Genomic DNA, 12,592 nt, shown 5'->3' with positions numbered 1-12,592 from the left:
TTCCTTTCTTAGTTATTCCCAGGAGATGCAGCAAACTATCCATCTCAGCATTATTCATCCAGTTGAGACTATCTACATAAAATCAGGGCTTTAAATGCTTGTAGCTATGGTGATCATTCCGAATCCCAGGATGGATCAGTTTAGCGCCTAATTGATTGAGTTGTGTTATTTTCAGGTTAAACTTGAAACCTGTTCATTCTGCATTTGTTTACATGTCACTGTCTGTCCGGCCCATGCATAAAGTTGGCTTGACCCACTTCAATATTTATGTATCTGTTTACATTTCAAGTTGGCTGTCACTAAAAAGTCATCACTTTCAGCTAATTCCACACTTGCAGAACATGGAAATTAAATTAAATTTTGAGTATACCATCTGTTGTTTATTTGACCGAGACAGAAAAAAACTGTCATGCTGTGGTACAGCAGCTCTTAAGTTGATTTTTTTAAAGGGGTGTATTATGTATTTATGTATGTAGTCTGACGCTCCTGTTGTCACTGACACAATGAGAAGCTTTGCTGTGATGATGTGCTGAAGGCAGAGAGCAGTAGGAGAGCCTTAAAGAGAGACAGACCCAATTTCAATTTGTCAAATATTGAATACAGATTTCTTTGAAGTCCTATGCAGCATCTGTATTTCAACTGATGCTAACATGGTTACTTGATTGTTCTATAGAAAATGCGCCTATAGAAAGTACACACCACCGCCAATTTGAAGACCTAAGCAGATGTTTGTACCATCGGGAGACACGTGAAAAAGAAGAAACACAGTAAAAGTACATATTTTATTACTGAAGAAACTTTTGCTAACAAACAACACTTGCGGTTTAATAGGGATTGTAAATCTGTTTTGTGGCATGAACAGTGTTGCGTCTTTGTCCTTTGCAATTGTATCATTGCTCTTTTTTTTTTTACTTAGATTGAAGTTATGCAAAAAGTGAAAACACAAATTTTGAAACATGATGACAAATTCTCTGAATATACCAATTTATTTCACGAAACTCCCACTTTTCATACACAGAGGTTTCTTGAGGAATGCATGAATGGTCACTCTGTGCTTTTCTGTGCTTCCAATAAGCAGCCACAGATCTATTTGACATATTCACATGAGGAAGGAACAATTTTCTGCATACAACAATAAACAGTGGTTTCAACTAATCAACCATTTATTGCAAAGCATATTCTTTTTAGAGAGGCATGGCTCCAGAGATTTATTTTTTTTGTGTCGGAAAAGTGGTTTTTCGAAAGTACTTATCTGGTTTGAAAAGTAGTCGAAAAGCTGATAATGATTTCTTTGCGTTTTCTACTTTTGTAATTATTTATGTTTTTTTGTTGGTTTTCTGGCTCTGGAATCAACAATTGCAGTTCATTTAAACCAATACGACACAACGAGAACATTCCAGCGTCTGTTCTTATCCCCTAAAAATCAAGACGCGTGTAAAGTTGCACATTTGTCGTCAGTCCTTTAAGGAAGTGACACTCACAACGCTTTCTGATACATTTGTGTGCCAGAGTGAGACAGACAAAACAAGGGAAACACAAGGAGGTGGAGGCGGCCGAGGAAGGGGGCGGGGGGGGGGGGGGGGGGGGGGGGGGTGTTGAAAGATTCAGACCAGCCATCCAAAGCCCTGGATGTTTATTTTGCCTAATTATGCATATGAGGCGCAACATTATCCTCTGTGCTGTGGGAATGCCACAGAAGTAATTATGGTGGATCTGCAGCGCTGATTATCCCATAAACACATTCAGACTGTCAGATACATGTGCACAGAGAGGGGAGGGGGCGAGAGAGTGTGAAAAACTGTCTTTCTGGGACAAACTGCTAAACAGCTATAATTGCTCTGGCCACATACAGTCAGTTGCCTCATTTACAGTTTACAATTTAAAACCTGGCCCTGGTATTTTGGTTGGTTGCTTGTTAACGTTAGACTGTAAATCTCACAGCTGCTGTTTGAGGACATAAGGACGACTGGGAGCTCCTATAAGCCACATTAAGTGGACATCTGATACACCGGTGTCTAGACGACTGAGTACTTTTTTTTTTCAGAATCCTTAAATAGCGGCTCATCTATGGGGTAATTAATGAAGGGCTTCATCAGAATAGGTGGTATCAAAAAGGGAGAGGGAAGAGCTTTTGGGGGGGGAAACGGGGCGTATTTGGAAGCCAGCGAACTCAGTTTTAAAACATGGGACTAAAGATTTTTTTTTGACGAAGAGCAATTAAATGCAACTTGTTTTCAAAAACAAAATATGGAATTTAAATGAGATATCTTTTTTTTGTCATCTAAAACACAACAAATATGTGTTTTTTGTGGTCAAAAACAAGTTTGTTGAGGATGTTTTTGAGAAATACATTCTCAAAAATACTTTTTTTTTTTGACTGTATGTGGTCAGAACTCGGTAAAATGTGTTTTTGTTGTCAAGGACAAGATTGTTGACGGTATTTTTGAGAAATACCTTCTCAAAAAAAATAAAAAAAAATAAAATTTATGAGCGCGTGTGAAAAACTGGTTTGATTTTTAGAAATATTTGGAATATGGAAAGTGAGTTTTCTAAAAGTTTCTTCAGGGGAATACAACCAGCATGGTGACATTTTCCTGAAGCTTTTCATTTATACTAATTTGTGTTAGCATAACTTCAGATCACAAAGAAAAAATAAACCCAATACCGAAAGCCCGTATTGGTTCTTTTCGAAAAGTTTGAATAAGACGTGGATTTGCACATTTGTTTATGAGATTATTTTGTAGTTTTTCTGCCCCTGTTGTGCGAAGCATGCCTCACTCGGGCGTTTCAGTCCGCTCCCTGTCACCGTATCCTCGCAGCTCCTGTTCCAGACGTGGGTCCAGGGTAAACCAGGCATGACAGACACTCTATACCTCGGTGTAGGGTTGCCGACTTGGACCGAGCTTCGTTCCAATGTCAAAATCACAGGTGAACTATAAGCAGACTGCTGTGTGCCTTGATTTCCGTCATCAATTATTCTGTTGATATGTTTTTTTTTTGTGGGCGGCTAAAGGATTATTTAGTGGCTTTGTAAACAGAAGGCAGCGTTGATTGGGGGTAGAGACAGTTAATTACCTGGCAGCACACAATGTGTGGCGTTTCGCTCCTGCTTATTTTTAAGTGATTACGGTCGAAACCAGATATTCACATGAAAGAAAAAGAGAGCCATTTTTCTCACTTGTGTGACACTGAATCAGACAAAACATTTCCTGTTTCATGTCTGTTAGAATTACCTTAATTATCTATAGTGGATAAATGTCATGATAGTTAGAAGGAAAATATATATTTCTTTCTTCAGAGTCACATGTTTACACACACTAAGACTGTAATGTCTTCAATTTGAAGACAGTTGTAAACTGTCTTGGTTAACTTGCATAATTTGAACAAATCCGAGGCACACCTGTTGACGTGACGCCGTGCCAACATAAAAAGAAATAGGTGCGGAATGAGGAAGAGAATTGTGCTCCTCCACAAGTCTGGCTCATCCTTCCAGTCATTTAACAAGATGCCCGAAGGCATGACTATCAACTCCAGACTGACAGTAAAAGACCTTATAAAAATGTTGGCCAAAACCCCATTATCCACAGTGAAACAATTGTTCGGTGCCATCTTGGCGCTGAACGGCCACTCAGAGAGGAAGGAGCCATTACCTCAAACACAACTTTAAAAGAGAGACTATGGTTTGTAAATGCACAAAAACACAAAGACATTAGTTTTTGGAGACACTAAAACGGAAACTTTGTGGCTATAATGATCCATGTTATGAAGGAGGGAAGCTTACAATGGTGGCAGCATAACTTTTTTAAATGTTTTTTTCTTTTTTTTGCTGCCGGAGAAACTGGCATACTGCACAAGTTAGATGGCGTGGTTACAAAATGACACAGAAGAACATCTAAAGACATCAACCAGGTATTAAGGTTTAGACACATGGGTTGTCCAAAATAAAAATGACTCTAATCATGCCTTCATATAAGCTACAAAGTGGCTTCAGGACAACAAGAAGTCAATCTTTTGGGGGGGGGCGAAAAGCTCAGGTCTTTTTATATGCTGTATGTTATTTCATCGAACATTTGTGGCCAGAGTTGAAAAGGAGCGAGGGATGAGATGGTCCATGAACTTTACCCAGTTACACCAGTTCGACAAAGAGAAATGGGCCAAAGCTCTGCAAACTATTTTGAGAAGCTTGTAGATACATTTGGCACATAGTTTAGTTTAAAAAGTAATTTGATGACATAAACGTATGGATTTGTAAAATAAAAATAAAAAAATTATAAATATTTTTACAAGATCTTCTGGCATAATATGTTTTAGCTTTTAGCAAATAATAAAAACTTTGGTAATTCTGACCAAAAACAGGAAAGGTGCAGTTGGATTTAATGTCAGACGGTGAGGAAAAGATTTCCTTTTATATGCTGTATGTAAACATCTGGCTTCAACAGCATATTTCTGAAACCTTACGCATCCGAAAATCCTAAAAGGTGACTTTGAAAATTTTATGAACTGACAAATTTTGCTGTTTTTGTGTTTGCAAATGAACCTAATTTCATTCTCTGAGCAGAGACCTATTCCTCCAAAACACACCAAAGTGCAGCCCTGTTTGCCCCTTAGACTCACGTTTCAAGGCATTATCTCCTGTAAACTTTAATTAAATGTTTACCGGGGCTAGTGGCTTCGCTTGAGCTAAAAGCATATTTTTTAACAAATCTAATTCATTTGAGTGGATTATCTTCATCAGTTGTTATCCTCCCTTAAGACCCGACGCATGTAAAGAAATATAGCACCATAAGGTTCGCAGAAAGCCAGATTGGGTTAGATTAGAAGCAAGTCATTCAGAAAAGGGCACAAGGTGTGTAATTCTACCCCAGGCCCGACTCTCGGCTTTAATTTAACTGAAAATGCTGCGGGCGAGAGACCCCTCTCTGCATAATCCAGACTCTGTACGAGAATAACTCGAGCGAAACACCGTAAGCCTCTTTCAAACAAATTCTCCCCGAATCAAAGTGGCACTTATGAATAATTGCACAGAGTGTTTTTAGGTTGGTATAAGAAGGAAAACAACAATTAACAGTGAAAGTCTTCTCTTTCTTTCACCCCCCCCCCCCCCCCTCTGCCTCGCCCGGCGCAGGCAGTTTTGTCAGCGTGTGTGCTCTGATAGCTTGGGGAAGTATCTATTTACTTAGTGATTAGGACAATTTGAGTGTCGCGGGCTAGTAAATTCAAACCATTCACTCTGGTAGATTGGCCCAGACAACATCATCAGCCCACAATGTGAAATAAAGACACACACACACACTGAGAGAGAGAGAAAAGGTTTAACCTGCTCTCCTCAACAGGCATACAAGCCCCCTCATCTGGATTTCTGTCTGCCTGTGTTTTTTTTCCTTCACGCTTTCCTCGAACTTAAATAAACCTTCACGTATAATTACAGCAAATTCTGTATATTTTCATGTCCATTTCCTTGAAACGCTCAAAAACGATTGGCTTTAAGAGGGCAGCAAGCATGTGACGAGTGAACAACACACACTGGCTGCGAAAAAAAAAAAAAAAAAAAACAGTGGAAGAAAGAGTGTCTTTTATTGATTCAGGGGTAAAAAGGTAAGAACCTAGAAGCAGCCGTGTGTTTGGTCATTAGAGAATGGGGTCCATCTGATCTGGTCTTTGCCGTACAGCGATGAAAACATTATCAGAGTAAATATTATGAGTGTGAAAATGGTCCTCTTGCGCAGAATGCGGTACTGTGGTCACATCGAGATGTCTGACTCGCACTAAGTGCTGGAAACGGTGAAAGGGAGAAGAATTTAAGGTTTAGAAAAAAAAAATTCTAAGTCAAGCATTCAATTTGAGCCGAAGTTTGGCGCCACCTGTGACCTTCTCACCCAAAACATACACATTCGAGGGAATGTGGCTTTAAAGGACTTTGACCAGTTTGCACACGTTAGTCGAAAACGCATGTCTTCGAGGTGTGTAGCTGTTTATTTTTATTTCTGATACTTAATTTTGCCATTTCTAGATTTGTCAAGCAAAAGACGATGAATCTGGAATCTTTTTTGTAATCTGTCCTTGAAGCTCAAAAATAAGTCTTGGTCTGGATGACTTGATTTTCTTTAACGGGACAGGGGGCATTCCTTTTCCTTTTCATATTAGTTTACCTTATTACATTTTTGGCATGACATGTTGAAAAAAAGTCAGAGGAACGTACGTGGAATGCTAAAATGGGGCATTCTCTCCATTGTCTCTAATGATTAGACCCGTGTACCTTCTCCACGATGCAATTCTTGATTAAAGTTTTACTATGCTTACTTACTTATAAAGTACATAAGTGTTAATCTTCTTACCTTGTAAAGAGTGTTCACTGCAAATCCCAGAACACACCGAGGGCCGCCTGTCCTCATGACTGACGGCTGCTGTCTTTGACGTCTAGAAAGGTCACCAGAAGGTAAAATAAATAATAATAATGATAAAATTGCTTATTGGTTTAAACATGGTAAAACTAGTGTTTCTTTGCAGCTTTGGTAAAGAGCAAGAATCATCTGCTGTTTCTTCTTATCAGAAAAAAGAAAAGAAAAAAACAATTATATAGTTAGTTAAAACGAACTTTTACTTGTAAAGGATCAATTGAGTCCAACACGTTACAAACAACAGGAAGAACACAAGATTAAAAAAAAGTCATTACGCCTTTATTTTTCCATTAAAGCACAATTTGTTCTTTAGAAAACGTAATTCAGACGCACTCATAAAAAAGAAATGATCAATATGAGCCAAACAATGTACTTGTTCTTGTGATCTTGCGAATTTGTCGGGGTGCGCACGCTTTCCGTGCACACATGCAACAGTGTACAGATGAGGTGAAGTAGGCAGAGATCTGGACAACGTCCCAATGGTCAGAGAGGGATGTAAGCAATTACCAATTCTCCAAACACTACTTTGTTCTGTTTAAACATATTACATGCCTCTTATGGTCACTCGAGGCCACTCCCTTTGCACCACACCCGATGAAACACACACGCACACACACACGAGCGAATGAATGAGCGAGGATAAGCTCTGCATGGCAACGGCAACCTGCCTGCAATTAACTAATCATCATCATTACACAAGTGAGAATTGCACATGTACACCCCGACACACTCCCCTTCAGTCCCAGATCCTCACTGAAAGTTAATTAAAACCAGTGGTGTTTTTCTTTAGCGATCACTTCATCTGCACACACACACACCAATTATAATTAATATTCACTCCAAATATAAACTAATTGATTGATTGATTGACTCATTAATTGATGGATTGATTTCCTTTTTTATTTTTTTTTAAATCTGTGTCAAAATGATGTGAGCCGCAGCACGTAGTCGTATAAAATTGAAAGGTTCCACTGTGCAAAATATCTGGCACAATACCAAATCCAGAAAAAAAAAAAAAAAGTGACAGGATGGACTTTGAAAAATGTCACGGATACAGTTTGGCATTCGGCTTGTTTGTGGAGTGTGTGAGTGTGTGTTGACGTCTGTGAAGACAAAAATTACTTTCATGCTTCTTTGATGAATAAAAGTGATATGCTGCATGACATGAATATTATTTATGAGAAAATAAAATTAAATAAATGTAAGATTATTTGAAAAAAAATAGGAGTCTCTAAACTTGTTTGTGATTTATAATTTAAATTTTAATAAAAATGTAAAACACGAATTGGTTCAATAATGCCGCAAAATGGGTCCTTTGGTTTAAAATATGCTTACAAATTGGATCAATCATCACAAATAAAAATGACCAGAATAAAAATTAATTTACTTTTTAATTTTTTTTTTTTTTTTACATTTTTACACATGAAAACCTTCGTTTTTGGATTCTCTCAGAAAGTATCAACTTTAGAAAGTTTTAAACATAAAAACAAGTAAGTTGAGGCGACCCTTCAAGCTCACTCGTAAACAGCTTCCCTGAATCTCTTCTAATGTCGTTTGACAGAAACGCAGGTTGCAGTCGTGACCTCAAAAGGTTGCTGTTGTTTCGTCACCAGGGGAACGACAAGACACAGCAGCTGGACTCCGGAATGGGAGAGTCGGGTTTGCAGAATGAAAGGCGGGGAAGGGCTGGGTGTGTTAGTGTGCTTGGCCAGAGGAATCAGGGAATGTGTGTGATGGCCGGCGAAGGCCGAAAGGCAGACGCTGTGCTTCAGTGCGCTGTTCTGCCTGAAGCCCTGTCAACCGATCTCTCTGCTGAGAGAGAGAGAGAGGAAGAGAGGCTGATTAGCTTAAGAGGGCCTGAGGGCTTCATTGCTATATCACAACAAACAATTATCGTGTCTCAAGAGGAACGGGAACACAAGTTTATACAAACGGACAGAGTGGAGGCCCGATACGAGATTTTATGGGAAACGTGGCGAACGCAAGTGTGTCTCTGATTTCAATCAAATTTTCTCCTTGAAAACCTGGGCCAAACGTGTCTTTTGTATTTTCAAAGAAACGTTTCAAAATTGTTTTGCATCCTGATATGTTTTAGAGTCACGAGCTCCTTAAATATCAGAGTTTTATTTTAGTCATTACCTGTAACACGGCTTCCAACTCTGCTTAAATTCCAGATTTAAGCCGGAAAAAGTAAAACTTACAAACGTGAAAAAAAAAAATTAAGATTTTCTAGTTATAATATTAAAAGGAAGTGAAAAGAGATGCAGTGTGAAAAAGCAATAAATAAATAAAGAGACACTTATAAAATTATCAATATTTAAACAGGTAAACTTTACGTAATTTCTTTAAGCTGCATGTTTGAAACCAAAGTCATGAATTGGGACAAGACTGGGGCGCCCTGGTTAGCAGACTGTGGTGCACACACAAAGAGCTGGTGTTGGGTTGCACTGCAGTGGCCCTTGCTCAATACTCACTATGCGCACACACACACACACACACACACCCCGACACGCATGCACACGCAATGCGTGAACTTCAGTAACCTTTTGCTCAGTCCCCAAGCAAAGGTTGAGTCCTGCACGCTATTTAAATCTCATTTGTGGGAGCCAGAGCAGAACACCTCATTTATAAATTTATGTGGCTGATACAAACCGTCATGAATAATGTGTAAAGTAATACACACTAACACTGAGCCGAAACAACAACGTTCTTACGTTTGAGAATTTAGTCCAACATAATCTTAAGATTATATATTTTAAATCAAGGAGTAAATATTAGAAAGGTTTCTGTTGAACACAACCTATGAAGGTTTCATTGGCTGTTCTGCAGGCGGCTGAATGCTAATTGCTAACCAAGCATATAAAAACAGATACTTGCATTACGGCTAAATATTATTACTAGAGTTGATGGTAAATAGAATAAGTTTGTCCAGGCATCAAGGCCTTCATTATCTGACAGAGTACTAACAACGCAAATGGAGGAAGGGTTAGAAACACGGTTAATATTGGTTGCCAATGGTTTCCAGAGATCGTGTCAAGCTGATGATTAATGGCCCCATTGCTTCAGTCATATTGCTTTAACTTGATTTCTAATTGAGCAGCTTGAACTGCCAATGACACAAAGAAAAAATTCTTGGAGAATATCTTGATGAAACACAGAACATTGACACCTGCGCTACATAAATGCAGCCACAGCCCGGGTTGATGACGCATGCTTACAATCAGACCTGCTCCATGGGGGTTCAGTCAACGTCTAAACATTCTGGGTGCTGAAGCTTTTAGGAAGTGAAGACGTTTGGGTTTTAGGAAGAGAAAACCAAATGTTGACACATCTATCATAGCATAAATAGTAGAGTAAATGGTTTAACCTGCTGGGGAAATAAAGAAAAATGGGTTCAGAAGTTAGTCAGGCTATAACAAATGCAGCACACTGCACAATGCGCACCCAGCCCTTCCCTTTTCTGCTCCTATCAATCACACATCCCAGATAATCTGCACTTGCCAGTGCAACAAGCGACAAAATGGAGCTTGAAGACGTCAAACAAAAGCTAGAAATGGGAGAAGTTACACTATTAAATAATGGTCTAAAAACCAAATGATTAAAATCGTAATTGAAATAATATGTTGGGTTTTCTTCTGGCTCTAACCCATAATCTATAATCCATCAGTCGGGTCAGATAGGGATTGGACACAATGCCTAAGGGCTCTGGTCGGTTCGGGTTGGATTCTTTAGGCCCGACCCTCTCTCTCCTCAAATCCCCAGAGGCAGATGTCTGCTCACACTGAGCCAGATTGTGCTGGAGATTTCTTCCTGTTAAAGGAGAGTTTTCCTCTCCACTGTCGTAACACGCATGCTGAGAATGAGGGAGATTTACAGGGCAACCAGCACAATGCAGGAGGAGTTAATGCTCCAAGACAGTGACTCGATGTAATCTGCTGCAGGGGTTTCCACTGAATAGAAAACATCGAAACCAACTGACATAATAAATTGAACTTAATGAAATTTAGGGTTGCAGAGATAAATCAACCAACCAGTATTTGAGAGAGATAGAGAGGTTTTTTTCTTTCTCGCATCCATTCATCCATTATCTCTACCTGCTTGTTCTTGTAGAGTTGCTGTGTGGCTGCAGTTATTGGGCGAGAGGCAGGGTACAACGTAGAACAGGTCGCCAGTCCATCACAAAGCATTTTGTCTCATAATGTACTGTTTATGAAACGATCAAAAATTAAGATCAGTGTAAAAACATTAATAAGCAGATACAAACACAAAATACTGTAGATCAAATCAACGTGGAATACATCAACACGACCATGTACATCTGGACTTTGACTCCGGTCCTTTCCAGTTCTTAATTTCTGCCAGCTTTCGGTGGATTAACTGGGCTGTTTCAGTGTCATTGCCATGTTCAAGGGTCCGGGTCCTGCTTCGGTTTAAATCTTTCGCAGATTCTCTCTCACATTTTCCTACATGGCAGAATTAAAAGAGCTTGTGGCCACACATGCCATCGGTGCACCCGTTTTGATTTAACTAGCAGCCCAAACAGTGCTGTGAAACTCCTCCGAAAGCATTTCACAGGGACTGCTGCCAACGTTATTGAAACCGAGACAGTGTCTTTGTCGAGGCTTCAGCTGTGGCGAATTAGCAGTGAGAGGGTTTCAGGACTCGAACAGGCCTCATCTGATGTTAAATATTCTCCAGTGGAACCATGTGCATGATGGAGTCCCAGCTGATATTTAAATACCAGCCACAATATTTTGGCCGCTTGTGATTTATTTCAGCATTCCCCAGTTTGATCATGGACCAAACGTTCATGTCGGTCTCCTCTGATTGTATTTCTGCATTTTGAGGGACATTTTGATTGCATGTGTTAATTTCTGGGTGTGTTTGCGATCACAGTGCATCTTGTTAAAGGTATTGGTTTGGGCTCCGCAGGAACTGCGGCAGGCGGCCCTAATTTAATTTAAAGCTGTGTGTTTTGACAGGGGTTAAGAGTTAGCTGGGCAGGCGTGGCGGCTCAGCGCTGTTCACTGAGGAGAGATCAAAACGCACTAATCCATTAATGTTCTGTCGTATATACAAGTACATGTTCTCTGTGTCAAAATTTGCAAGTTTCAGTCCGAAAATGAAAAGTGTGTGCACCGCTTTTATAGTTGCAGCTTTTATGTTGATAAATCCTTTCAAAGCTTTTCAGATAGATAGATAGATAGATAGATAGATAGATAGATAGATAGATAGATAGATAGATAGATAGATAGATAGATAGATAGATAGATAGATAGATAGATAGATAGATAGATAGATAGATAGATAGATAGATAGATAGATAGATAGATAGATAGATTTCATCATCATCAGTTGCAAAAATCCACATGTCTGTGTTTGACCAAAACAAAAAAACCTTTTGGATCTTCAGATTTCTTCTATTATTCCATTGGGTCCAAGTCTCCTGAATCGTAATCATAACTTGCTTCACCAAAGTTGTACTTTAAACATTTGATCTTTTATCAGCCTTTTTTTCCCAGTTGTTTTGAACGGAATAAATACAACTTCCTTCCCACAGGAAACAGGATTTAGTTTTAGCCTCTTACTTTTTCCTTCTCTCATCAGCATTACACTCATAACTCTGCTGTGGGATCAAATTGTGTCTAATTTGATCCTGAGAAACAGATCCGTAATAACCGCCAAAGTTCAAATTATAAACCCCGGCATTGTCGTCCACGATAGGCAGTGGATAAAAACGTTCGCAAAAATATCTAGAACTGAATTTATTCAAATGAATCTGCCGCTCCATCTCCACTTTCTAATTCCGTATGCTTGGGGAGATTTGTTTGTGTTTCGCACACCCCCAGAGATGGAAAGCAATATGTCTGAGATTTGCATAGAGCTGATAGTGAAAATATATTCTGATTCTGAATGTTATCAGCCGCCCTCCAGGTGAGTATGCGTGATGACGCGTGTGATGCGCTGCACTGTCATTGACGGCGTGGGAACTTTGTCCGTGTTTTCGTAGCATGTTTGCGGTCAGGCGCGTGTTCGCACGAGGTGTCTGAGCCGTGTTTCACCATTCATGTCTCTGTATGAATTTACAGCCAACGAAGGGACTGTGAAATAGATGGAAAAGCGGGATATGGCTGCGGTATCCCGGTAGGTAGGCAGGTCATGGAGCCTATCTGTTTCATGTCTTCCCTTCCTAT

At 39.5% G+C, this 12,592-nt stretch overlaps 1 long non-coding RNA gene across 2 annotated transcripts in view; it reads right to left on the bottom strand.

Annotated features, from left to right (window-relative positions):
• The window catches only part of LOC111606489, a 121,690-nt gene that overhangs the window by 64,578 nt on the left and 44,520 nt on the right, over positions 1–12,592 (bottom strand). For both annotated transcript variants that reach the window (XR_002752032.1, XR_002752033.1), the window contains exon 2: positions 6,336–6,417. This is a non-coding gene — a long non-coding RNA (uncharacterized LOC111606489). The remainder of the gene's footprint in view (positions 1–6,335; positions 6,418–12,592) is intronic.

Source organism: Xiphophorus maculatus, chromosome 22, assembly GCF_002775205.1.
Source record: "Xiphophorus maculatus strain JP 163 A chromosome 22, X_maculatus-5.0-male, whole genome shotgun sequence".
Classification (NCBI taxonomy): Eukaryota; Metazoa; Chordata; class Actinopteri; order Cyprinodontiformes; family Poeciliidae; genus Xiphophorus; species Xiphophorus maculatus.
This window is presented reverse-complemented; position numbering and strand designations above follow the sequence as displayed.